Source organism: Python bivittatus, unplaced genomic scaffold, assembly GCF_059951505.1.
Source record: "Python bivittatus isolate LINGU-HERP-01145 unplaced genomic scaffold, Pbiv_v1 ctg000690_np1212, whole genome shotgun sequence".
Taxonomy (NCBI): Eukaryota; Metazoa; Chordata; class Lepidosauria; order Squamata; family Pythonidae; genus Python; species Python bivittatus.
The window spans coordinates 788052-816008 of NW_028277096.1; the positions used below are offsets into that span (position 1 = coordinate 788052).

Here is a 27957-nt window from a genome sequence, read left to right on the forward strand (position 1 = left end):
TGGCCTCAGAGCCAGGCTCCAAGAGGCGGTGGATCAGGTTCCACCAGGGTCTGTGCCTACAGGTTGAACAGCCACTGAATCAAACCCCTCTCAGGTCCCTCCTCAGCCAGCACTGATCCCTCTTTAAGCAACAGGGGTGCCAAGAAGTGGGGAAGATCCCCCCATCTTATTATTACTATTACTATTACTATTATTCATAATTCAATTAATATAGCCACCCATCTCATATACATGACTTTAGGTGGCTTGCAATAAAATAGATAAAATGCGTAAAATACCAAATATCAAAAATAAAATGCATAGCAGACAGGCATCTTCCAAACAGAAATCAACACAGCCAGAAGATGGTCTCTGCCACACACCCAGGGCCCTAGGCTCAGGCACAAAGCCAAGATTTTAAGGCCAGCAATCTAATCTCCTGGGGAATGATGTTCCAAAGGGCAGGCATCCCATCTCCTAAGACAGTGCCACCCTATCCAGAACCACAGTTGGAAAGTCCCCAAAATCAGGGGAAGACCAAAAACCTAGTGTTACTCAGTCTTCTTTGGGTTGAGCTGAAGCCTGTTGTGCCCCATCCAGGCCCCCACAGTCCCTGGGCACTGACTCAGGACCTCCACGGCATCACTCAGGCAACCTGGGGCAGAGATGTAAAGCTGAGTATCATTAACATACTGTTGCTTTAATAATATGCAAATAGGCTAACTTTACTTTTTTGATGTCTTTCAAATGAAGGGGAAATTGCTTCAATGCTCAGAAGATGGTGGATGGATTTTTGTTCTCCCAGGAAAGAAGCTGAAAGAATAATAAGCACACAGGACAGGACAGAATGAAAGCAAAACAGTTTTGACACTCCATTGCAACAGCACTTGCCAGCTTTGGGACTCGTTGATTTCGTAATTAGGCATTACTGCTTTTAGAGAAGGAAAAAATGTTCCCGGTAGCAGAATACCAACCCAAATCATCTGAGGCCAACTATCCCTGCATGTTAAAATATTCTTTCTTTGAATAGTAATGGGGGAGGTGGTGCCAAGCTCACATGCTCATCTTAATGTTGATCTGACAATCTGATCACAAAACTGGCCATGACATGCTTTTCTTAACTATCTATTTTAAAATAAAAAATGCCACTTCAAAATGCTCATGAGAGAGTTTGTGATCTTAAGGTTCCCCCTCTATATTTGTCTAAAGTCCTCCATATGGACATGGAACACCTGAGCAATGCTAGAACATGCAGCTTTGTACTAGTAGGGATTTCAAATTTCTGAAACAAAAGAATGCTGTTAAAACTTCTGAAGTGACACAGTTCAATTCCAGCAGACATCTTGTCCACCTTGTTGCTGTTGGTGTGGTCAGTTTCCATCAAGCTGATGCCAACTCATGACACCCTGAACTGTGTTTGGTCTTCAGTCCGGTGGCTAATCCTTGCCAGAGCTGCGTCCATGGCTGTTCTCACTGTATCGTCCTTTGGATTGCCAGGCTTCCTCATGTGCATTTTTCTTCAACTTTGCCAAGCCTGGTATTTTCCTGTACTGATATTTCTCTTTGCATGATGTGTCCACGATGTGAAAGTTGTAGTCTTGTCATTGGATCTTTTAAAGAACATTTAGGCTTGATTTCCTCCAATATCAATTAGTTGATTTGTTGAGTAGTCCATGGCATCGAAAGTGTCATTTGCCAGCACATCATTCACAAGCCTCTCTTTTCTTCCATCTCATTCTTCTTCTTATGTAGTCTAGGCTTCCTCTATGAACCTTTGACACTAAGTGTAATGTGATGTCAATAGAAGACTAGTTTGCCTGTTGTGGGTATTCATAGGTGGCAAGCCCCCAGGAAGGATATGATTCCTAATGATACCTCCCTGGGGTACTACTAGTAGACTATTGACTAAGATGGAGTAGGCAACCTATGGTCCAGCACTGAACATGCTCCTATGTCCATGAGTAATCTTTGAGATCAGGCTATCCAATTTCAAAACAAAAATGGCCAACACTTGGCCACTTTTTCCTATTTCCTGAAAAGTCAAACTGAAAATGGGAGTGGGATTCAAAGAACCTCTCTCAGGGTCTTCTGCCCATTCCCTCCTCAGGGACCATGGCTTCACCAACATCAGTTGTCTCCCTCCTTCCCATGTTGGGTCTTGGGTGAAGATGTTTCTTCTCTGGGACTTCATTTCCCTTCCTCCAGGGAAGCCACCCATGGACTTTACTTCTCCTTCTCCAACTGGGAAACAACAACTGCTCCGCACACTCACATAAGCTAACTTTCCAGTCTTTCTCTACAGCCACTCTGTTTTACACAGTCTTTTCTCTCCTCTCCTTCTCTCTCTCTCTCTCTATCTCTCCAATTTTGGGTCAGACTGACAGCATGTCCTCCTGCAACTGAGGAGGTGGGAGTCCCCCAGGGCTCTAGTCCCCAACAGCTATATATCAGGCTGGACCAGTGGGAACGCTGTCTCTACCTCTCCCCACAGCAGCCCTAACTAGCACCAAAGTCAGCTCACCAGTCCTCAGGACAGCACAGCTGCCCTTCAAGGCCAGAACTGAGCTTCTTCTCCCCTTTTCTCCCTCCTTTTGCTGACACGTTAGCACAACAGCAGCCATACCAGGCCACTAAAACCATATAGCACAGGGGGATATGTGTGTATGTGTGTTCTGAGTCCAAATGGTGAGTAGCTCTGCTGCTGGGTTTTTGGCAGTTATACTTAGAAGATTTGCTAGGGGCTACATCCTTGCCCCAATCTCTCCTGGGAACAGCTGCTCTTGCCAATCCAAGGGGGTGGCAGGGGTCCTCCCCTCCTCTTCCCCAAACCTGTATACACACATGTGCCACAACCTGCAGCATTGGCCTCCACAGCCACTCTGGATCTGCCCACCCTCTTTGGCCCTAAAATAACAATTCAGACCTTCTATCTGGAGATTCTTGCCAATTCCTCTGACCAGGTGCTGGTGACCCCCTGCCCTTTCCCTCATTCATTTCCACTGCGATTCTTCTGTTTGGCCCTTCCATTCCCCACAAAAGAAAACACACACACAGCCACACACAGACCCAAGCCAGCACTGGCCCACAAGAGACTGAAAAATGTCTTGAGGAATCATGCCACCTGTTCTTTCATTACTATCATAAAGATCGCAGAATCTCCGTTCTGTTTCAAGTTCAAGGTAAGTTAATTCAGAATTCCAACCTCTGGAAGAACCGTGGGATGGATGTTCAGCCAGCATCTCCTTATTCTCTCTGGACTTGGTAAAAAGGACTGTTCAGAATCTCAGTAGTTAAATCTTGTAAATCTGGGACATTTTTTAGTGGAAAAGGAGAGGCAGAAAATACCCACTTTGCTTCCATACATTCTTGAATATCTCTCTTCAAATAGATCTACATTTTTAGATGTAGGATAAGACAATATTGGAAAGGTTAGTATTTCACACATTATTCATTTCTCCATGAGATAACTAAGCCTGATGTTTGAAGTGTGTATCTCTCTGTGTGTGGAGGCTATGCATGTGTGTGTGTGTGTGTGTGTGTGTGTGTGTGTTTGATTAGGGCATTCTATAAGTATGAAATATAGATTTTTGTTTTTTCCAGACCGTGGAGGACAAAGCAGTATTTTTTTGTAACGAGGAACATTATGTATATTTTTAAACATGGAATATTGATATAAAACATCTTGCAATGATGCTCTTTCCTTTCTCTGTCATTTAACTCATTCATTCGGTATAAATCTTCATGGAATGTAAGTGTGCATATTTCATCAATGTCCGGAGTGAGTTTTCCTGAGGAAACCCTTGCACTCAGCAGACCATTCAGTCTGTTTGACTTTTGGCCAACATGTATTAAAAATCCTGTTCCCCAAAGAAATATTGAAGGGAAAAGTAGGACCTTCAATACGTTTTCAACTAAAAGCTCACACTGACTGTGAACATTTATCTACACCTCTTCTATGATGGAGTTTTGTTCATTTGTTTCATTTGAAGAGATCTGCTAACAGGTCTTCTTCATTCATGGTTAGTGAGATTTGTTTGGCTACTGGAATTGACCCGCCAATGCAGAAAAATCTTCTCTGGGATCTTGAAACCAATTTGCAGAATACTTTAAGCTTCTCTCAGAAAACCACTGAGCTGCAAAAGCTGAGGTGAAGAAACCTTCCTGCAAACAAAAGTGTACTTTAGGCCTTCACCTTCTAAGTGCATAAGTATCTTTTAATTTAATTAGATATTGTTATCTTCTTTGTGGTCACCAGATTGTTTGCTTTAACAAGGGTAATAAAAAGGGCAGCATTTTTGTATAGGCATTTCTCCCATCGCTCTCACTGCGACTCATAAAGGAGTCCAAAATGGAGAAATCATCGGAAGTAGAATGCATCTGAGTAAATCGGTAGGTATCTTGCTGCATAACCGTCTAAATGAAAAGTTAGATTGGGAAACTGCAGCAAGAACTTTCCAATGGTACTAGGTTTCTACCCGATTTTCCTTCAACTGCCACTATGTCACAACTTCCCAAGAATGCTATAAATTGGGGCAGCAGCTTCCACCTGAAAACACTTTGGACCATCCTGTCGGTGGCTCCCTTGACCTCACCTCTGTATCTGGCCCTCCTCATTGAACCATGAAGATCCTTCATTTCTTCTTGGCTGTTCTGTCTGTGCTCCTCCTGGTGTCTGCAGGTAAGGAATAAGGAGAAAGAGGAGGGAGGGAGGGAGGGAGGGAGGGAGGGAGGAAGGAAGGAAGGAAGGAAGGAAGGAAGGAAGGAAGGAAGGAAGGAAGGAAGGAAGGAAGGAAGGAAGGAAGGAAGGAAGGAAGGAAGGGAGGAAACTCCTGGGACTTGTTCTATGGCCATGGAGTGGAAGTCCCTTTTCTGCTCTGGCCCTGGAATGAAAGCATCTTCCAGATCTGGGGCAGAGCCTCCCCATCTTCTTCATTCTTTGGTCCTTACTCAGCAGTGTCCCAAGTTGCTATCCCTGCAAGCATATCTTCTGTAATATAGAAAAGGAGGAGTAATCCTTGGATGAGAATGGGGTCTTAGAGCACAACCCTGCTTTCTTTTACTGAAGCCAGAGTGGGGTAGGGACATTGTGTTTTTAGGATCTGTTTCAAGGGTAAATGGATCGGGCATGTCGAGCTGGAGAGGGTCTCCAGGTCTTTTCTAGAACAGGATCTCCAGGGTCTCCCCATGAGGCAGACATTCCACAGGTTCAGCTGGAGCAGCTTCTTCAAAGTCAGGGTCTGAGCCCTGGGCCATGACTTGTTGCCTCTCCCCATCTGAAAGGGGGTGTCCTTCTGGAACAGGGTGTCCACACATCCTATTTTCCTCAAGAAAACTTTGGATGCTTTGTGCCCTGCTTGACAGGGAATATCCTTCTGTCTTTGAAGGCTGCCAAGTCAGGTGAAAAAGGGGGGTGAAATGGTCCATCTACAGTTGTGAACACATTAATGACAAACCAAGTGGGTGTCACTTCCTCATAGTCCTCTTGCTAGGCGGAGATTTATCGTATTTATCTTTCTATTTAAATTGTAAGAATTCTATTTCACTCTGCACCTCGCTATCATCCTATCAATAACTGGGAAAATTGCTTGGAGAATTGTCTTTTTTTTTGAGAGAGAGAGAGAGGCATTTCCTGTTTGACTGGTAAGGGTGGGGGCAATATTCACTGGCCAGCCTGCCTTAGTCTGCAAGGGGAGCATTTTTACAAAGCTTCAAGAGAGCAGGAAGCCCTGCAGTCCACAACAACCTCAAGGGAGGGAACCAGCTGGGCAGGCAGTAAAATGCTTTTTCCACCACAGGTCTAACCGCTGTGCAAAACAGACCTCAGCTGCCAGTTGCTGATCCTCAGGGTTGATCCCCTCCCACTGTAGATAGGGGGCTTGGGGGCTGTCAATGGCATGTGGGGAGCTACACATGGCCTGCATCCTGTAAGGGGCAGACAGGGAAGACTGGGAAGAGTCTCTCTCAACCTGGTGCCTCAAAGTCATATGAGTGTTGGATGAACAATTCCCAACATGGCTGGGCTGGCTAGGAATTCTGGGAGTTTGGAGAGTACTTGGCTGGCAATGGCTGATGAGTACTTCAACAGTTAAAACTTTTTTTTTTTTTTTGGAAGAACACAGGAACTGCATTAGAACAGTTTAAGCACAGAGTCATTAGCCTCTCTTGAGGATCCTCTAGCTCTGGATTCCTTGCATTAAGCAGAGGGTTGAACTAGGTTGCTCAGCAGAGCCCTCCAATTTTATGCTACACAGGAATAGAAGAATCCTTCCTCTTATCCATCTAACATGAAATTTTGACTTTGAGATTTGATATCTAGAATTGTTTTTGCTATAGAAATAATGTTTTTTTATTGACAGAGTAAGAAGTTAATGTATTATTTTACTTATAGAAAGTGGGAAAGTTGTTCTTTTCTTATTTTCTCTCTTTTTCTTCCCAGCCTTTTTTTCTTTTCTTCCTCACACTTCTTTCTTTCTTTCTTTTCTACTTTTCTTTTGATGTTTTTGTGTATTTTATTCTTGTTTGAAAATTAATAAAATTATTATTTAAAAAAAAGGAAATAATAGTTGTTCATTTCCTCCAGAAGAGGGCATCAGACATTTGCTTTCCTTGACACTACGGAGACTACATTTGTTGTTTAACTTCCTGAAATCATCTGGAGGACCGCTGTGACAAATTGTGTGGCATTTTCACACCATCCAATCAACTGAGTATTGTAGCTATTTCTCAAGGCATCCATATAAAAGTTTTCCACAACCTGGGGCCCAATGTTCACAATATGCCACTGCAAGGACTGTTTGTGAATTCTGGGAGTTGTAGTCCAGCATATTGGGCGCCAGTTCATGAAAGTCTGGAGGATATTATCTAAAACCAATGCAAAAGCATAGATGCACAAACGTACTCACACTATGGCCTTTCAGAATAAGCACTGTCCCACAAACCACAGAAAGAAAGTAAGAAGTAGTAACCCCAAGTAATGAAGGACATGAAAGGAAACTACCCGGTAGACTTTTCTGTTCCTGCAAACCATCTTTGACTGCACTGTCCACATACCACACCATGCATTCCCTTTTGTTCTTTAAATGTATTCCTTCTCCACCTCACCTTTTAAGGATTTCATCAATTCCATCCAACCAGAATGTTCTTTGTCTTCACCTTCTCTGCTCATTCATTCTTCTGTTATATATTTGCTTTGGGATTTAATCCTCATTCATTCCTTCTCTCTGTCTGACCAAACCAACCATTGATAGGTGTCTCTTACTGATCACTCATTTTCATATTCACATTCATCAGCACCCATTCATTCTTGATTCTCTCCTTTCTTGTTTTATCATACACACTTCTTAAGCAACCCATTTCCCCTGCATTCCACGTACTTTTATATTTCTCCTGACATACCCAGCTCTCACTTCCAGAACCACGCTTTTATATAAAGCCATCTCGCCTTCTTTTGATAAACATTAATTCCTTGGAAAGGCTACATAATATCTAGAACTTTTTACTAGCATTTGAACATCTTGACTTTCCTATATCCATCTTGCTATTTTTTAGTAAACATTCTACCAAGGTACTGAGATTCATCTATTTGCCATAGTGTTTTGCTATTTATATATTACTTATAATCATTCTATATCAATATAACTTGACCTTTGATGATAGATAGATAGATAGATAGATAGATAGATAGATAGATAGATAGACAGATAGATAGATAAATATTTACTACAATCACTGACCAGAAAGTTAAACAGTTGGCTGCATGAAAGAATTGAAAAACAGAATGCAAGGAGGGCCGCAGCATGAGTAAAGAAAACATAAACAGTGTCTAGAGAGAACAGTCTCCCCCAAGTCCTGCTGTACTGCCTCATCATGGTGGTGGTGGATGTTCCTAGGAGGGATGAGTGAAGAACATTGGGAGTGTATGCCAAGAGTATATATTCCCAGCAGGATCGCCCAATGTGTGTAGTTCATCCCAGGTGCCCAGCTAAAGCAAGCAGGCACCTGTATTGGGCAGCAACAATATAGGAAGATGCTGGAGGTGGATGATGATGTTAGTGACAATGGCAAAGGCATCAATTCATACTGTGCAGGAGAAGGCAATGGGAAACCACTCCTGTATTTCTACGAAGAAAATCTCATGGATAGAAAATATAAAATGATTGACTATATAGGGCTGGATGATGGGCCCCTCAGGTCGGATGGCACTCAACATGCTACTGAGGAAGAGCTGAGGATTATTTGGAATAATAACAGTGTTTATTATGTGGATAGATTAAAGCCTTCAAGATATCTAGTTGCTGATGTTGCCATACAGGAAAGGAAAATCTAAAGCTGCAAAGACAGAATTACAATGGGAATAGGGAACAATAGAATTATAAACATGAGAAAGCTCAACACAGTGAAAGATGAAATGAAACAACTATAAATTGACATCAGCAGTATAAGTGTATACCTTTTTTCAATGGGAGGTAGCCCCCCCGCGGAAGGAGTGGGCCGGAAGTGACGTCATGGCCACGCCCCTCCCAGAATCCCTTGCGGGGTCGTAACCGGAAGTGACATCATTGTCCCTCCTCCCGGCATGCCTCGCACGGGCGGAACCGGAAGTGCCGCCATTTCCGTCCTCCCGCCATGCCTCGCGCAGTCTGCGCCGTAAGCGGCCGTCCTCCCGGCATGGTGTTTTCCAGGAAGCGCCGGAAACGACACTTTAAAACGACAAACCGTTTTTAAAACGACAAACCGTTTTAGGCGAGCGGTTCAGTGTCAAAAAAAACGACAAAAGCACGCGTGTTTGCAAACGGGGAATCCCCTCAAGTGCGCTGAGCCCCAAACCTCCACCGCCCCGCCGTCTCTCCCGCGCAATAAAGGCTATCGCCCGCCATCCCGGGGCCCCGAGCCTTTCCCCTCCCCCCTGCCGGGGTTTTCCAAAGGCAGGAGGGGACCGCCACGGCGGGTGGGCATGTCCGGGTATGTTCCAGACACGCCCGGGGCAGAGTCGCGCTGAGGCCAATGGGGAACCGCGGGCGGGACACGTGTGGCGGAAGGCGGGGCAGTGAGGTAATTTGGAGCCGGGTACGTCTGTCTCGAAAACAGAACGCGGTGTTTTTAAGATGGCAAGTACGCCGGATTCCTCGTTCACCGGGATCTCAGAGCCCCCGAAAAGAAAACCCCGACCCAGGAAACTAGCCATCAGACCGGGGCCGTATGAAAGCGGACAGGACAAACCGGTCGTGGCGTGTCGTTGCACACAATGCAGGACTGCACAGGGTAAGCAACCATCGAGCTTTTGAATAACCGACGGCTACGGTTCACAGGGAGGGTAGTTTTATGTTCTTTTTTCCTTTTGTCACAGAAACGAGAGGGTCTGACGGTGTTGTGCCTGTTCTGAAAGTCTGCATCCTAAAATTTTTACACGGAGGGTTAGCGGTCAGTCAGCAAGAAGGCAGCGAGACAGAGATCATCCAAAAAGTGTGCACCTTCCTAACCGGATCTGAGGGGCTTTGGAACCTTATTAACATGGCCATCAGTAGGTTGGACAAACTACTTTTCGCACAGCAAGCCGTGGATCAGCTTGAGGATTTTAGAGAATGTGTCGAGGGCGCCGATTCACTGCCGGAAATGGACAAAATTATAAGCAGTCTCTCCAGTAAACTAGGCGCCCTGTATTTTTCACGATACACCCTAGGCAACCTTTGGTCTTTGATAAAAAGTATTGAGATGGCCTCTGATCCGCAGTCAGTCATGGCAAGAATCGAGGCCGAGTTACCGGAACCTCTGAAAAAAATCGTCGGGGGGGGACGCGATGGGGTTTAATTACAAGAAACTGTTTAATGATAATAATAATAATAAAAAAGGAAAAATACCTACATCCTGTGCCTGGTTATTTATTCAAAAAACCTTCTAGGACGGGGGGCGGGGTTAGGGAACATGTAGAGACGAGCGCATGCGCGGGGGCGGGAGTGTCCAGGCATGTTCAGACAAAACCCGCAGCAGTCGGGTTAGGTATATGGACTCTGACTTTTGCACGGTTTATATTTGGACACATCTGACAAGCCCGAGAGAGAGGAACATGACTACAGAAGATTCTAAAGCGGCCTCCGACAGTGCGTGGGCTATGTCAAGGCCGTTGCCAGAAGATTGCACCAAACTCTGTTGCCGGGGAAGAAGAAGAAGAAGAAGAAGAAGAGGAAGAGGAAGAGGAAGAGGAAGAGGAAGAGGAAGAGGAAGAAGAGGAAGAGGAAGAGGAAGAGGAAGAGGAAGAAGAAGAAGAAGAAGAAGAAGAAGAAGAAGAAGAAGAAGAAGAAGAAGAAGAAGAAGAAGAAGAAGAAGAAGAACCTGTGAAATGGTGAGCAATAAATCTACACCCCTCAAATCGAACGTAGACGGTAAGTAAATAGGCATATATTTTTCACAGCGTAAACAACGGGCGGGCTGCATATCGGTTTCTAACAGGGCACCATGTATTTTTTGCAGTACCTGACCTAGAGCCGGCTAATGGGCTAAGATGTGGAAGAAAGCCCTTGGCAGAACTCGACATCAGCCCGCCGTCTTGTGACTCATCTGACTCAGACAGTGACATTCCCTTCCCCGTTTATGACGTGGTATTTACCGGCAGTAACTGGAGTAGCTCGGAGGGTACGGACGAATCAGATGGGGATGTTGGCTTACCTGCTGAAGAGGCTGATGGTGATACTGATGATGATGATGATGTGGGTTATTTCTCCAACGACACAGATGGTCAATAAAAAAAAAAGAAGAAGTTGTAATAAAAGACAAAAGCGTCATTATTCGGGGTTAGAACCAGTCAGCATGCGGTATGAAAAGGTTCTAAGGGACATTTATTACACACCGGGGAGGACGGGTGCGCACGATAGCTCTGAATTCAAAATACCTAGTTTTATTCCGCAGCCCGTGTGACCAGGTGCAAATTGCCACGTTGGCAGTGTTTTGATGGCACCTTTCTTTCTCTTTAAAACTCTATATTGTGAGGGTTTCAGTGGGAGGTTGCCTTTTAAGGTGTTCAGCGCTATTTTGGCTATCGCCCCCACTAGGTCATTATTTGCATTGCACAAGATGGCTTTTCTCTGTCTTGGACCGGCCCTTACTATGATTTTTAAGACCCCCAAATTTCTGCACACCCTCTCCGACATCCTGTATATACTAACACCGAGACGTTCGAGCTTACGGTCTTTTATTCTTCTTTTTCATAGTGTAAACAGCCGGCCAATCAGGTGGAAAGATACCGGTTCGTAGTCTGTAGTCCTCCGCGGTAGTGGCGGCCAAATCGACCAAAGGATAGCCGTAGGGCCTGCTCGTGGCGTCTTGGAACACTTTTAAAAAGTAACGGCTGTTAGTGGGGTACATCTGTCGGGCCAACGTGGCAATTTGCACCTGGTCACACGGGCTGCGGAATAAAACTAGGTATTTTGAATTCAGAGCTATCGTGCGCATTTTTTTACCTTGAAAAAACAGATTTTGAAGTATGAGAATAATGCTCAGGTTCCTGTGATGAACGTACTGCGTAAAAGCCTTCTGTATTTGGTCGCTGTCGCCGGCCGAGGTCATAAGATCGTCCACCACGGCTAGATTGGTTTGGTTTGGCGGGAACAAATCATCATCTTCAAAGGAAGCCGGAAGGCCCTCCATAAATTTAATATAGGGGATTTTATTAAGCAGTTCTTTGTAGAGAGGTTGCCAGCAGCTATAAAACCATACAATATTTTGAGGCATTTGAGACATCACGGCGGGGCAGTTTTCTAACATTTGTTTGATAAAATAAGATTTGCCGGAATTCATTGCTGGTCAGCAAAGCTTCCGCGTGGCCCAAACACACTCTGGCTGATATTTTTACACGTTTCACAAAAAGAGAGGCCGACACCAGCTGCACTTTGTAATTCTCGTTGCCGTCCCTCATTAGACAAAATTCATTTCTGCTTCTTGCGAGTTTGATTTTCACATCAACACCGTTAATTAACAGCTTGTCTTGAAAAAAAAGATCGCTATGCAACGGTCCAATTAGGTCCCATTTACGGCTTCCGGCTGTATGTCTCGCTCTCGCCACGAACCCGGCATTGCCGGCCTGTGACAGTAAAGTGTTCTCCATGCGGCTTGACACGTCTTTGTAAAACCCCCCGGCTGTAAATTGGGTTCCTAGAGTATCAGCGCCGTAATTCAGAATCAGTTCGATCATGGCCCTATAAGGATAGCAGTGATGGCTCTGTGTAATGAGACGATCTCCCAGGGTCACATCCAGTTGGTTAAACAGCGATGCTATAGGATAGTTGACCAGGGCTACCCGTGCGTCGTCGGCGATGTCTGTGCCATCCGCATTTACAATCTTGCAAGTCACGTGCAGCAATGTGTTGTTTAAATCCGTGTAATGATCGCCGTGTCCTGTGACAAAAAATTCCAGGGGGGCATTGGGCGTTAGCGCAGATAAAGGAGGTATCTCGACATACATACTGTTTTCAACACTGGTTTGTGTAGGTGGCAGTTGAAAAAGATCCAATTCCGACTTCACACACTTCACACACAGGCTTCCTGTGAAGCCTCGTGGATAAAAGACATTTTGTATTAGAATATATCTCGGCTGTCACAGCGCTTCCTCTTCTGTGCCCGCTTCCTCTTTGTATGAGCGCGTTTTTTCACAACTCTTCTCTTTTTAAAGGGGGTAGGCGGTCCCGAACCCTCTTGACCTCTCCCTATAACGCGGGATACAATCTGACCAGCCACGTCTTTGACAATGTTCTTGGCTGCGGTTTTCACATGCGGCTTGACGATTTCTAACCCTTTCTTTAGAAGAGGCATGGCTTTTCGAAAAAGACCCCGAAACAATCCTCCCAAACCTGTCCCGTACATGACGGGGGTCCTGCGGAAGCCCGTAAGTCCGCTACCCGCTTGATCCCAATAGTAGGCTACGTAGTCTTGAGGTCTCCCGTACTCCTTGATCACAACCATCCTTCGCTTTTCTGCGGTCTGAAATGAAGCTTGACGATGACCTTCCCGTGGTTAAAATGGACGTATTCGTTCTGATCTGTTTTGATTTCGACCGTGATGTTAGGGATGAAATGTTTGCAGACCGGGACATAATGGGGGTTATCATAGGTTACCGTTATGAATTCTTTGTCTTGCCCCCGCACAGGCACACAGCGCAGTAACGGAACATAAAAGTCACCAACTACCTGAGGTTCCACAATGTCCGTATAAATATATAATGTGTTGAATCCTCCGGTCACATCCGCGGCAAAGGGGAATTTTTTGGTGCGGAAACCCAGGAACAAACCTAATATATGTGCAAGTTGCTCACCGGCTAGAATGGCATGCGTACCGTCTCCGGTAAGATTAATTTTTCGAACCACAGGGTCGTACTGCAGGGTCGTCTCAGGACCATCCTCGATGGCCGTCATCTGCTTGTTCATTATCTCTACCAGCTGCTCGATGCTGGCGTAGTAGCCGGCTCCCAAGCGAAAATGCCACCTCCTTTCCCCGGCACGGATTTCAAAATATACATCTGAAGTTAATGTGTCCCAGCTGTGCGGGTACTGTATCTCTACTAGACCTACTTCCCACGGTCCTGGAAGATCCAGCGCCCTTGCTAATTGAATAGTAAAATTACAGCTTTTGTTTTTGGGAAAAGTCGCAGCCGACGCATTGCTGGGCAGGGTGATGTAAAAGCCGGCCATGTCAAAGATGGCATGCTTCGCTCTCCCTAACCCAACTGTTGAATTTCTCCGGCCACCCCAACCATTTGACCAGAATCTCTCGGTGTTTTCCCTGCCCTCTTTTTCTGATCACTTTCTCAATTCTGTATACGCGCTGTTGGTCATCTGGTACCTTCTGGAGCTCCTCAGGGTAAAAAGACCCCTTGACAGGCTCATCGGCGTAATCTTTTAATCTATACACCGTTCTCTCACCCCTCGAACACAGTTCGGTGATGATGAATATTTCATCTGTATAGGTTTGCTGATAGCCTTTTTCAAATTTCCCTTTCACTCTGGATACCCGAACGTGGTCCCCTACCTTGAGACGTTTTTCCTTTCTTTTATTTCTTAACATGTGTCCATACAGTCTTAACCATACATCCCTCTCGTTTGACAAGTCTACAGCGTTAGGAGCGGTCCGTATGCTACGGTGGTAAGTACCGTTGTACCCCCGAAGAACGGCCGGCAAAATATCCACGTACCGGCGGGTGTTTCTAGCCGTAAAATACCTCCAGAGTTTGTTCTTTAGGGTACGGTTGAACCTCTCTATAACGGCCGCTTTAGTGTCGCTATGAGTTACAAAATGTTGAATACCGTAACGCTCTAAAAGTTTCTTCAACGATCTATTTAAGAACTCTTTACCGGCATCCGTCTGTATTTTCCGGGGCGCTCGGCCTGTTTCGAAGATTCTCTGGAAGGCCGCAGCAACCTCTCCCCCCGTCTTGTCATCCAACGGGCATGCCCAGGCATATTTAGACAATACGTCTATAACTGTTAAAACAAACTTTTTTCCATCGTTTTCCTTATAAAATTTGGAGACATCTATGAGATCCGCCTGCCACTGTTGATCTATGCCCGACACCACTGTTTTATTTCTACGAAAATTAATTCTTGCCGGTTTATGTAGCGTGTAAGTCTCTTGCCCCGAGAGCCACGTCTTGACCTGCTTCAAGCTCAGGTCCTTATCATGTTTTCTCCCCTCCTGAAAAAGCGCGTTCACCCCCCCATAACTGCCCGTCCTCCCCGGTGTGTAATAAATGTCCCTTAGAACCTTTTCATACCGCATGCTGACTGGTTCTAACCCCGAATAATGACGCTTTTGTCTTTTATTACAACTTCTTCTTTTTTTTTATTGACCATCTGTGTCGTTGGAGAAATAACCCACATCATCATCATCATCAGTATCACCATCAGCCTCTTCAGCAGGTAAGCCAACATCCCCATCTGATTCGTCCGTACCCTCCGAGCTACTCCAGTTACTGCCGGTAAATACCACGTCATAAACGGGGAAGGGAATGTCACTGTCTGAGTCAGATGAGTCACAAGACGGCGGGCTGATGTCGAGTTCTGCCAAGGGCTTTCTTCCACATCTTAGCCCATTAGCCGGCTCTAGGTCAGGTACTGCAAAAAATACATGGTGCCCTGTTAGAAACCGATATGCAGCCCGCCCGTTGTTTACGCTGTGAAAAATATATGCCTATTTACTTACCGTCTACGTTCGATTTGAGGGGTGTAGATTTATTGCTCACCATTTCACAGGTTCTTCTTCTTCTTCTTCTTCTTCTTCTTCTTCTTCTTCTTCTTCTTCTTCTTCTTCTTCTTCTTCTTCTTCCTCTTCCTCTTCCTCTTCCTCTTCCTCTTCCTCTTCCTCTTCCTCTTCCTCTTCTTCTTCTTCTTCTTCTTCTTCTTCTTCTTCTTCTTCTTCTTCTTCTTCTTCCCCGGCAACAGAGTTTGGTGCAATCTTCTGGCAACGGCCTTGACATAGCCCACGCACTGTCGGAGGCCGCTTTAGAATCTTCTGTAGTCATGTTCCTCTCTCTCAGGCTTGTCAGATGTGTCCAAATATAAACCGTGCAAAAGTCAGAGTCCATATACCTAACCCGACTGCTGCGGGTTTTGTCTGAACATGCCTGGACACTCCCGCCCCCGCGCATGCGCTCGTCTCTACATGTTCCCTAACCCCGCCCCCCGTCCTAGAAGGTTTTTTGAATAAATAACCAGGCACAGGATGTAGGTATTTTTCCTTTTTTATTATTATTATTATCATTAAACAGTTTCTTGTAATTAAACCCCATCGCGTCCCCCCCCGACGATTTTTTTCAGAGGTTCCGGTAACTCGGCCTCGATTCTTGCCATGACTGACTGCGGATCAGAGGCCATCTCAATACTTTTTATCAAAGACCAAAGGTTGCCTAGGGTGTATCGTGAAAAATACAGGGCGCCTAGTTTACTGGAGAGACTGCTTATAATTTTGTCCATTTCCGGCAGTGAATCGGCGCCCTCGACACATTCTCTAAAATCCTCAAGCTGATCCACGGCTTGCTGTGCGAAAAGTAGTTTGTCCAACCTACTGATGGCCATGTTAATAAGGTTCCAAAGCCCCTCAGATCCGGTTAGGAAGGTGCACACTTTTTGGATGATCTCTGTCTCGCTGCCTTCTTGCTGACTGACCGCTAACCCTCCGTGTAAAAATTTTAGGATGCAGACTTTCAGAACAGGCACAACACCGTCAGACCCTCTCGTTTCTGTGACAAAAGGAAAAAAGAACATAAAACTACCCTCCCTGTGAACCGTAGCCGTCGGTTATTCAAAAGCTCGATGGTTGCTTACCCTGTGCAGTCCTGCATTGTGTGCAACGACACGCCACGACCGGTTTGTCCTGTCCGCTTTCATACGGCCCCGGTCTGATGGCTAGTTTCCTGGGTCGGGGTTTTCTTTTCGGGGGCTCTGAGATCCCGGTGAACGAGGAATCCGGCGTACTTGCCATCTTAAAAACACCGCGTTCTGTTTTCGAGACAGACGTACCCGGCTCCAAATTACCTCACTGCCCCGCCTTCCGCCACACGTGTCCCGCCCGCGGTTCCCCATTGGCCTCGGCGCGACTCTGCCCCGGGCGTGTCTGGAACATACCCGGACATGCCCACCCGCCGCGGCGGTCCCCTCCTGCCTTTGGAAAACCCCGGCGGGGGGGAGGGGAAAGGCTCGGGGCCCCAGGACGGCGGGCGATAGCCTTTATTGCGCGGGAGAGACGGCGGGGCGGCGGAGGTTTGGGGCTCGGTGCACTTGAGGGGATTCCCCGTTTGCAAACACGCGTGCTTTTGTCGTTTTTTTTGACACTGAACCGCTCGCCTAAAACGGTTTGTCGTTTTAAAACCCCCGGCGCTTCCTGGAAAACACCGCGGCGCATGCCGGGAGGACGGCCGCTTACGGCGCAGACCGCGCGAGGCATGGCGGGAGGACGGAAATGGCGGCACTTCCGGTTTCGCCCGCGCGAGGCATGCCGGGAGGACGGGGAAATGGCGGCACTTCCGGTTCCGCCCGCGCGAGGCATGCCGGGAAGAGGGACACTTCCGGGACGCACGCAAGGCATGCCGGGAGGAGGGACAATGACGTCACTTCCGGTTACGGCCCCGCAAGGGATTCTGGGAGGGGCGTGGCCATGACGTCACTTCCGGCCCACTCCTTTCCGCGGGGGGGCTACCTCCCATTGAAAAAAGGTATACACTTATACTACTGACATCTTAAGCATTAGCAAATTGAGATGGACTGGGATTGGACATTTTCAATCAGAAGATCACATTGTTTATTACTCAGGACATGAAAAACACATGCTGCTTGTAATTGGACTGGAATACCAAAGCTGGAAACATTAAAGAGGAAAATGTAGTTGGATTGTATGGCTTAGGAAATCAAATGAAGCAGGAGAATGACATTAATTTCTGCCACTCTAATGATTTCTTCACAGTTAACACTATCTTCAAACAACCAAAATGATGCCTCTATATATGGACATCACTGGATGGAGTATATAGAAATCAAATTGATTATGTTATTGCTAAAAAGAGGTGGAGGAGAATTATAGCATTGCAGACATGGCCAGGCGCTGAATGTGGAACAGATCATGAACTGCTCATGTGCAAATTCCAAGTTAAGCTAAAGAAGAAGAAAGCCAGTCCGTTTCCACAATATGATCTTGAACATATACCCACCATTTTCAAGGAGAACATCAGGAATCACTTTGAAGTCCTGAACCTCATTGATAGAGAACCAAAGGAATTATGGAATGAACTTAAAGAAGTCATTAAGGATGAATGTGAAAAGAGATATTGAAAAATGGAGAAAAAGAAGAAAGTAAACTGATGTCAGAACAAGCCATGGGAATTGCCAAGAAGAGAAGAGAAGCCAAAACCAAGAAAGACAAAAATCTCAAGAAGGAGCTTAACAAAGAGTTTCACAAAGCTGTTAGAAGAGACAAGAAGCAGTATTACAATATCTTTAAAGATATAGAAGATGGAAACAGACATGGAAAAACAAGGGAAGTCTTTCAAAATATTTCTGAACTCAAAAGGAGGTTCCAAACTCAAATTGGCATGCTAAAGGACATCAATGGACAGATAGTAACTGATTCAAAAGAGATCAGAGGAAGATGGAAAGTGTATATACTGAAACACTGTTCAGCAGAGATATCGACATCCAAAAAATATTCTCTACTTACCAGAATCTTTAGTACTAGAAGATGAAGTTAGATCAACACTCCAGTCATTACCAAGTCGGAAGGCTACAGGAAATGATGGAATACCCACCGAGATATGGCAAGCAACAGAAGAAGAATCAGTCAAGGTTCTAACCAACCAAGCGAATCTAGAGAATGACACAGTAGCCAGCCGATTGGATGAGGTCACTCTACATTGCAACACCAAAAGGCTGTATTCTCTCCCCTTATTTATTCAACCTATATGTTGGATTAGAAGAAGATGGTTTTAAAATCTGAGAAAGAAATATCAATAATCTGTGCTATGCTGATGACACTACCCTAATAGCTGAAAATACAAAGGATCTGCAAGCCCTAGTACTAAAAGTCAAGATCACAGTGAAAAAATGGGACTAAAATTAAATATAAAGACCAAACTAATGACAACGGACAGAACAACCTGCCTTGGAATTGGCAATGAAGATATTGAAGTGGTGGATAGTTTCTGCCTTTCAGGGTCAATGATCAACAATAAAGGAACAAGCAGTCAAGAAATACACTGCAGATTAGCACTTGGTAGAGGAGCCATGAAGGCCTTAGAAAAGACATTCAAATGTCATCATGTGTCTATACCTATAAACGTCAGAATCATGCAAGCCATGGTACTCCTGGTTGACACTCTATGGAAGCAAAAGTTGGACTTTGAAAAAGCAGGATAGGAAGATTATTGACACCTTTGGTGTCAGAAAAGACTCCTGAGAATACTATGAACATTACTGTTAATCACATTAATCAAGCCAACAGTATTCAGAGAAAACGTTCTGTAATTCAAGTCTTCTTACTGTATCATATGCTTTCTTTAAAGTCTTTGTTATCCTACTGGCATAGAAAAATGAGAAGTAAATACACAAATATACAATAGATTTTCTTTCTCCCATTCATATATTTCTCAGTGACATGTAGAAGAGCAAAACTCTGATTTGTGCATGCCTCAGCCTGGTATAATGCACACTGTACTTCTCAAACTTTGCTCCCTATCACTTCTCTTAGCTATTCAACCTGATTTCATCATTTACATCACTCCAGCTTGTCCTTCCTGCCAACACCTAAGTACTCACAGAATTTATGAATTCCTTTTCATCATTTTTGGAGATAACATTTACAACATTCATGGCAATTGACATATCATTTTTCCATTTTATTTGTAATTCCATTCATTTTCCACGAACTCATTGTTTTAAACCTTTTCACCCACTTCAAAGACAGGTTTTGATTTTCATCAAAATTGCCCTGTATATTTCTGCCTCTATTTATGTTAATTATTCCTTGCTCTCCTTGACTATATTATTGCAGGTATCTGGTTGTCTTGGTACACATGATACAATATATTTTTCCCATTCTCATTATTTGCAGCAATTTTTTCCCCTTATCCTCTTCCTTTCCCCTTCATCCTTCCACCGAGCTCCTTTTCCTTATTTTCCATTAGTTTAACTCCACATACTTCTGTGACATCCTGGAGCCTAATTCTTTTCACTCTTTTCCAAACAGCTTCCACATCTCCTTCCTAAGGGTTATTTTCCATTCATTCTGTTGGAAGATTCAGAGGAATCTTTCTTTGAAGGCTTTCACAGATGTTACTCATACAATTTCTTCCTGCAGTTGTTCTACTTTCATACTACTTTCTTTCAGTTCTTTTTGTTTGTTTGTTTCCTTCTCTTCCATGTCAATTTTTTTTTCTAATTTACTTAAAATATATTTTAATGTCCATAGATAGAACATCCAGCCCTAAATGTCCCGTGCTGCTAAAATTTAATAATGCTCTATTATTATTGGACAATGTTTATTTTCCACCTTCACAAAATAGGTCCCAATTTAACAGCTTATGAACCAAAATTGAAGCATACTTAAGTACCCTTATGCTTAATAGCACCTCTGTTTGTGTAATAGTTTCTGGTGATCTAAACATAAGGGTGAGGGGAAACAGTAAGGCATTCTTCACTTAGTCCCACCAATAACCTTCAGAACTAGTTATACAGTCAGGTCCAGAAATATTGGGACATCGACACAATTCTAACATCTTTGGCTCTATACACCACCACAATGGATTTGGAATGAAACACACACAATGTGCGTTAACTGCAGACTGTCAGCTTTAATTTGAGGGTATGTACATCCAACTCAGGTGAACGGTGTAGGAATGACAGCAGTTTGCATATGTGCCTTCCACTTGTTAAGGGACCAAAAGTAATGGGACAGAATAATAATCATACATCAAACTTTCCCTTTTTAATACTTGGTTGCAAATCTGTTGCAGTCAATCACAGCCTGAAGTCTGGAATGCATAGACATCACCAGACGCTGGGTTTCATCCCTGGTGATGCTCTCCCAGGCCTCTACTGCAACTGTCTTCAGTTCCTGCTTGTTCTTGGGGCATTTTCCCTTCAGTTTTGTCTTCAGCAAGTGAAATGCATGCTCAATGGGATTCAGGCCAGGTGATTGACTTGGCCATTGCATAACACTCCACTTCTGTCCCTTCAAAAACTCTTTGGTTGCTTTTGCAGTATGCTTTGGGTCATTGTCCATCTGTACTGTGAAGCGCTGTCCAATGAGTTCTGCAGCATTTGGCTGAATGTGAGCAGATAATATTGCCCGAAACACTGCAGAATTCATCCTGCTACTTTTGTCAGCAGTCACATCATCAATAAATACAAGAGAACCAGTTCCATTAGCAGCCATACATGCCCACGCCATGACACTACCACCACCATGCTTCACTGATGAAGTGGTATGCTTAGGATCATGAGCAGTTCCTTTCCTTCTCCATACTCTTCTCTTCCCATCACTCTGGTACAAGTTGATCTTGGTCTCATCTGTCCATAGAATGTTGTTCCAGAACTGTGAAGGCTTTTTTAGATGTCATTTGGCAAACTCTAATCTGGCCTTCCTGTTTTTGAGGCTCACCAATGGTTTACATCTTGTGGTGAACCCTCTGTATTCACTCTGGTGAAGTCTTCTTTTGATTGTTGACTTTGACACACATACACCTACCTCCTGGAGAGTGTTCTTGATCAGGCCAACTGTTGTGAAGGGTGTTTTCTTCACCAGGGAATGAATTCTTTGGTCATCCACCACAGTTGTTTTCCGTTGTCTCCCGGGTCTTTTGGTGTTGCTAAGCTCACTGGTGCGTTCCTTCTTTTTCAGAATGTTCCAAACAGTTGTTTTGGCCACGCCTAATGTTTTTGCTATCTCTCTGATGGGTTTGTTTTGTTTCTTCAGCCTAATGATGGCTTGCTTCACTGATAGTGACAGCTCTTTGGATCTCATCTTGAGAGTTGACAGCAAGAGATTCCACATGCAAATAGCACACTTGAAATGAACTCTGGGCCTTTTATCTGCACATTGTAATTGGGGTACTGAGGGGATATCACACACCTGGCCATGGAACAGCTGAGAAGCCAATTGTCCCATTACTTTTGGTCCCTTACCAAGTGGGAGGCACATATGCAAACTGCTGTAATTCCTACACCGTTCACCTGAGTTGGATGTATATACCCTCAAATTAAAGCTGACAGTCTGCAGTTAACGCACATTGTGTTTGTTTCATTCCAAATCCATTGTGGTGGTGTATAGAGCCAAAGATGTTAGAATTGTGTCGATGTCCCAATATTTCTGGACCTGACTGTAATTCCCCCTTTATTAACTTGAAAATTGAAAGATTAAAAAAGGGATTAAAAGAGGCTGTTAAGCAAGCAGTTAATAGATTACATCTGTGGAATGGATCTATCAGCAGTGATTTCCCTGGAGAATTCTCCCATTGAGTTGGTTTAAGACCTTCTCCTATTGATTACATTTTAAAGCTGACCTGGGCTTCCTGACCAGTGTTGGTTGGCGTAAGGTCCACAGGTGCTGGCTCCTGGGCCACTTCTAATTTATGGGGTGATCTGCCCCATCTACTGGGTTCTCTTTTGCCCACAGGAACTTGCAAGGCTGCCAAGTGCTTGAGCAGGTGTGGCCAGAGTTGGTCAAGTTCCCTGTGGGCCAGAGTGGGCTGCTGGGGCTCTGGGTTTAGAGACTATTTTTATTTATTTGTTTATTCAATTTATTAGCCACCTATCTCCCTTTATCCAAGTGACTCTAGGTGGTATACAAGGTTAAAAACAATTGATAAATAATTAAAAAGTACAAAAAAAGAAATTAAAAAACAGAAGTGAAACAAAGTAATAAATGAAGGGATGTTAAAAATAATGGAGCCACTTCACTCAATCACCCGTCCTCTGGAGTCCCCAGGCCTGCTGACACAACCAGGTCTTGAGGGACTTCCAGAAACTCAGCAGTGATGGTTTATGTGTCCTTTGGCCTGGGAGGGGGATGCAAGGGGTGGGAGTGAACTGGGGGGAGCTGGCAGGACCACCTTGATGGTGACAGGCAGGAGGAGGTATGGAGGGAGGCTGGGGGTAGGCTTCACTCAGGGACACTGGATCCCTGTTTGAAAGTGGTTCCACTGTCTGGCCCTTGGCTTCCACCCCCAGGGCCTGGCTATAGGGTCCTTAGTGGCCCTGGACTTCGGCTGTTGCTACTGAATACCAGGGCAGCTTGTAACAAAACTGCTTCTTCCATGATCTTACCTGGACTTTTCACACAGGACACTGAAATCCACTTCTTGTCTATGTAAGCAAAAAACAACAGCTGCTGAATAACGGCGTGTGTATCCAGAGGGGAGGAGATGGGAGGGGAGAGAGGGTACTGCAGACATTGCTGAAGGAAGGACTGTCCAATGACTCATCTTTATGATGAAAGAACACTGGCAAGACCTGTAAAAAGCCAAAGTCCCGCCTACAAAAGAGTGTTAACTGTTCTGAGCTGACTTGCAGCTGTTCCCCTGGTTTTCATCTGCCTGACATGTCCCAGTTCTGCCAGGAACTGATGAAATCTGAGACCCAACCCATCCTGCCAGGAAATCCAGCTGTCTGGGGGTGTGAGCCATTTCTGTCTAGCCATTGGTGGAAACTGACACTCCTTCCCCACAGCCAGACTTAAAGCAAAAACCAGTTGTTCAGGAAGGGAATTACAGCAAGATCAGCTGAAGGACATGACTCCTCTCTTGTACCTCTAAGTCAAAGGGATGGATAAACATTTAGGGGCTGGGGGCCACACTTTACATTTCAGAAACTGAAGGCCACAGAAGGCCAGGCATGGAGGCAAAAGGAATGGCTGTATCACATGTATATCTAGCCAGAATTTTCTCAGGAAAGGGTGGAATGTAGTTTTGCTTTATTTCATCGTAGAGTTTACCAACTATTTTTGGGCGGTTTCTTGCCCCAGAGATGTGGAAACTGCATCCCTCATACTCAGCAACATGGTCAAAGGGAGCAAATGGGTGGGCTGCACAAAAGGGCTTGGCCTCTGCTTTAAAAGATCCCTAGAAAGAAAAGTGCATAACAAAATGAGGCAGTTAGAGAAGTGGGGAATGTGTTGATGTGATGTGGCAGGATACAGCATCTCTCTGAACCCTTGGATTTGGCCTAATGTTTTTTTCTAGTTTTCCCTTCTTTTCAGGGATACCCATGGGAGGTCAAAAAGGTCAAGATGTTGGCTGCATCTGCACAACTGAAGCCCCACCCTTTTTTACATGCATTGCACATGTGGTACATATAAAAAGGGGGCAGATATTTGATTGTGTGCATGCAAGTGCCATCTTAGCTTTTTTTTTACTTCCTATGCTGACACCTCTGCCTCTTTTTTCACCAGGGAAACCCATGAAAATTATGGACTGGTTTAAGGAGAGCTTCAGTTCCTGCTTCTTACACTTTAAAAGAGTAGCACATTCCTTCCCTGTCCCATGGTTGTGGCTCTAGTTTTCTGAGTAACAGACAGGTTTTTAAGGAAAAGACATCACAGTTCAATTTAGAGAAAACCAACTTATTTTCAGTTTCAACGTACAGTATAGTTTAATATAGATTTATCATCATTACTTTTTTTTTCAATTTTTTGCATGTTCATTTGGCAAATGACTATCTTTCTTCTCAGTGTGTCCAGCAACTTCTCTCTTGCATCCAGAATCTTGTACACTCTGAAAAATTCATCAGGTTTCTTCATGTCAAAAAAAAGAATGCATTTCAAGTCTTTCTTCTTAATTGACCAGGTTTATTCTCTCACCTTTCACTCAAGGCCTCATTTTTTTATCTCATGGGCTATTTGTACCTTCAGGGATTGTGTGAAGTAGTTAAAGTCCAATCTAAAGCAGATTTTCCATGCAGTGGCCAAAGGGAATACTGTACCCACCACCTTTTCACTGACTGGTGAAGGGCAACATTTTTCCCTCTCCCATACTATGTGGAAAAAGTCTGACTTTTGCTTCTGAGGAAAAAACTCTTAGAAAGTAACACATACACACTCACCTGACAAGGTAGTCCAGCTTTTTCCATTGTTGGATGGGTGAAATCCAACAACTGGATTTTGTAGGGAAAAGAGAAGTATTTTAGGCTCAGCAATAATTCAGTTTGCATCCCCAATTTTTGAACAAATGTCAGTAAGTGAAAAACTGAAGGTAGAATCTAAAGAGTTTTTGGAGAAGTGCAATATAACGATCATGACTTTAGGACCAATAGAGACAATCAAGATATAGCAGAAATCTAAAAATGAGGAGGTTCATTTGGGGAGGTTTTCCATTTGCACAGCTCACACATTTTAAGTTCAGGCTATTTATTTTACATTATTACTTTGCTTTTGATAAAGATGTCTCTCCCTTTTTCCTCTTCCCCCTTCCAATGTTTGCTAAAAAGAAGCTGACATGTATTATAAATGAAAATGAATGTGTCAGACTCCCAGACCAACAAAAGGGAGAGCTGAAGCAACATTAATAATCCATTCCCACCTCTTCTTCTCCCCTTGAACTTCCTGGACAGTATGAGGTCCCGAGGTCTAGGAAGTCACTACAGGCACGTCCAGTTGCTAATAATAAACAATGCATGATGGGTTAGACACTCCTGATGGCACATCCTAAGAGAATTTTGTACCACTCACCACATGTTCGATCTTCTCAAACAGCAGACTAGTCAAGAGAGAACAGCAATGATTAGAAAACAAGAGCGAAGGAATCATTTTTCCAACCCTTCACAAAAGCATGTAATTCAGAAAAGAACAGTATCTAAACATTTTCCTATGTTCTCCCAGCAGTATAAACCTAAGATGAGCCTTGATATTTCTGGGGGAATGGGGAGGGGCTAAATATTCAATGGAAATGGCTATGAATATGAATAAGGTAACCCCAAGTTTTCTCAAGTGAACGTAAAGAACTGACTGAAGTAAATTCTCCTTCAAGTCAAGCTGGTGATCTCATGGACACATTCATATAGTTTTCTTAGCAACAGTATGAAAGTGGTTTGCCATTGCCTTCTTCTAGGATTTAGTTTAACTTCCCAGTCTTGAATGTAGTCCTGGGATCTCCTGGTGATTTCCCAGCCACATCCTAATTAAGTCTAACCTGCTTAATTTTTAAGAGTGCAACACTTCTCATTTGCTTTCAATATGTGCCATTTATTTATTTATTTAAAACTGCCCAATAGCTGAAGCTCTCAGGCAGTTTACAATAAACACACAAACATACACTATAGAAAAGCAAACACACATACACACACAAAGGAAAAGGAAAAGAAATTTTAAAAAATGAGTTAAAACACATCCAATAACAATCAAATACTTTCTCCCATCGTTTCTGCTCAACCCACCAGATCTAGCAGAGTGAGCATGCTCCGGGTCCCCTCTATTAAACAATGTTGTCGGCAACGTGGCTTCTCCATGGTGGTGCCTGCCTTGCAGAACAGCATTCCTCCAGAGATCTGGATGGCCCTGATGCTACTGGCCTTTCACATGGATGTGAAGACCGGGTTGTTTCCCCAGGCATTTGGGTTGGGAGGTTAGGCTAGGCCAGCCCTGTAGTTGATGTGTTTTTTATGATTGGAAAGTGTCGTTCATCTGGGGCTATTGTTTTAATTTTTGAGTTTTAATGTTTGTATGCTGCCCAGAGTCACTGTTGTGAGATGGGTAGCCATATAAATCATATAATTAATTAATTAATTAATTAATTAATTAATTAAAAAAAAGACACTGTACAAACTAGGCAGAGACAAGACGGTCCTCTAAAACAATATGAATTAATTTATGATTAGAATATGACTCAAATATGATTAAAAAGCCTGTGAAAATCAAAAGGTCTTCTCCTGGCACTGAAATTATGCTAATGGATACTTATGCTAATTATGCATCCATTGGGGAGGACATTCTATAAATGGGGTGCCACCACAGAAAAGACTCTCTCCTTTGTTGAGACCCACCTTCCCTCCACTAGTAGGGGGACTTGGAGGTCCCTCTAATACTATGCTACTAAATAAGAAGAAGCCACTGCTAAAAAGTGAGCAAGACTACTTACCAATCCCAATCTCTCTGCAACTGGGAAATAGCCTCAGATAAAAGGCTGTTCTCCATTGTCTTAACAACAATAAGAACAAAAATTAAAAAGGTAGTCACTGAATTTCTGTGATATCTTTGTCATTCTCTCATTACCAGTTTTCAGTTAGCAAGAAGTTCTAATGGGGTAGATGGCAGCCCTCAGCATTCTTTCTTGTGGCCCCAGAATCCCCTCTTATTTGCTACTAAAACCAGTAGCAAAATTGCTGAAAATTGGCAGCATGTCTTTCTGCCTTTTCAGCCCTCAAATTGCATAAAACATTGTAGTCTGAGCCTTTTCTAGGCTTCCTACATTTTAATAATTTAAACTTTCCTGCCAAAAATAGCATGAAAAAAGTTAACCAGCCCTGCCCATTTTGCCTCATCTGATCCTGGATGGCTCATGGTTTTCCCCAAAGTATTAAGAGATGTACACATCAATATGTGTATTATTTTTCCTTGCTGTAATAGGTACTAATGTTTGGGGTACAGAACCATTTGTGATTGTAAGAGGTAGAAAGCAGGGTTGCCCTTTATCGCCTTTATTGTTTGATTTTGTCATGTACATTTTGAGCAATAATTGCAGTAAAATGGAGATATCAAATAAATATTACATATCTCTTAAAGTATTTGCTGATGACACACTTGTATTAATGAATATGATTTTGCCCATCTAAATTTAATTGACTGACAGAGCATATACTGTATCCTCTTTTCAGAGAATGAGTCATTCCACTTTTTCTTGCCATTTTGTCTAGTGGCATTCTTGGGGGAAATGGGGTGTGTGTGTGTGAATAAAGGCAACCTGGAGGAAGAGGTGCTGCATGTACTGTGCATACAAAAAAGGCAGGATTTGCGATGCTGCTTCCACCATCTCTTTTGACCATCCTTCCCCTCCAAGGGTGCCACTGATTTTTCCAACTTCACTGAGCTGCACGTATACAGATTCTTTTCTTTTTACTCTGAATATACTGTTTCTTAAGAAGTCCTTTTTGTTGTTCTTGGCACCAGTCTCAGCATTCTTTAGCCTGCTTGACACTATTTTTACAATTCTGGGGTAATTGTACTCAATGTTCATATCTACACAAAGTTTTTTGTGTAATCCCATTTCTTCTGCTGTCTTTCACTCCCCCACCCCTTACTGGATTCATTTGCAATTATGCTTTCAATACACCCTTTTTAGGAATTCCCTTGCAGCAGGAGCTCCTTTTTCCATTAACTTCTTTTGGCATGAAATACTATTTATCACTGCTCCGAGTGTATTAAGATTTCCTTTTGGGAAGCCCAAAGATAGGTGCTTGACTACATTCATTTTAATTTCCTTTAATATCATGAATTCTTTTCCCTTTCACATACAATAAAGGAGTT

The 27957-nt window shown here is 43.8% G+C and overlaps 2 long non-coding RNA genes across 2 annotated transcripts in view; both read right to left on the reverse strand.

Annotated features, from left to right (window-relative positions):
- Positions 1-960: 960 nt before the first annotated feature.
- On the reverse strand, positions 961-22909 carry LOC148214354 (uncharacterized). Its single transcript, XR_015798171.1, has 3 exons — positions 22770-22909; positions 4572-4966; positions 961-3369 (listed from the first exon to the last, which is right to left on the reverse strand). It is a non-coding gene; the product is annotated as an uncharacterized LOC148214354 (long non-coding RNA).
- Positions 22910-24073: 1164 nt separating this feature from the next.
- Positions 24074-27957, reverse strand: part of LOC148214355 (uncharacterized) — a 169086-nt gene continuing 165202 nt past the window's right edge. Inside the window, exons 2-5 of the long non-coding RNA XR_015798193.1 lie at positions 26573-26631; positions 25168-25195; positions 24543-24593; positions 24074-24214 (exon numbers count right to left, since the gene is read on the reverse strand). This is a non-coding gene — a long non-coding RNA (uncharacterized LOC148214355). The remainder of the gene's footprint in view (positions 24215-24542; positions 24594-25167; positions 25196-26572; positions 26632-27957) is intronic.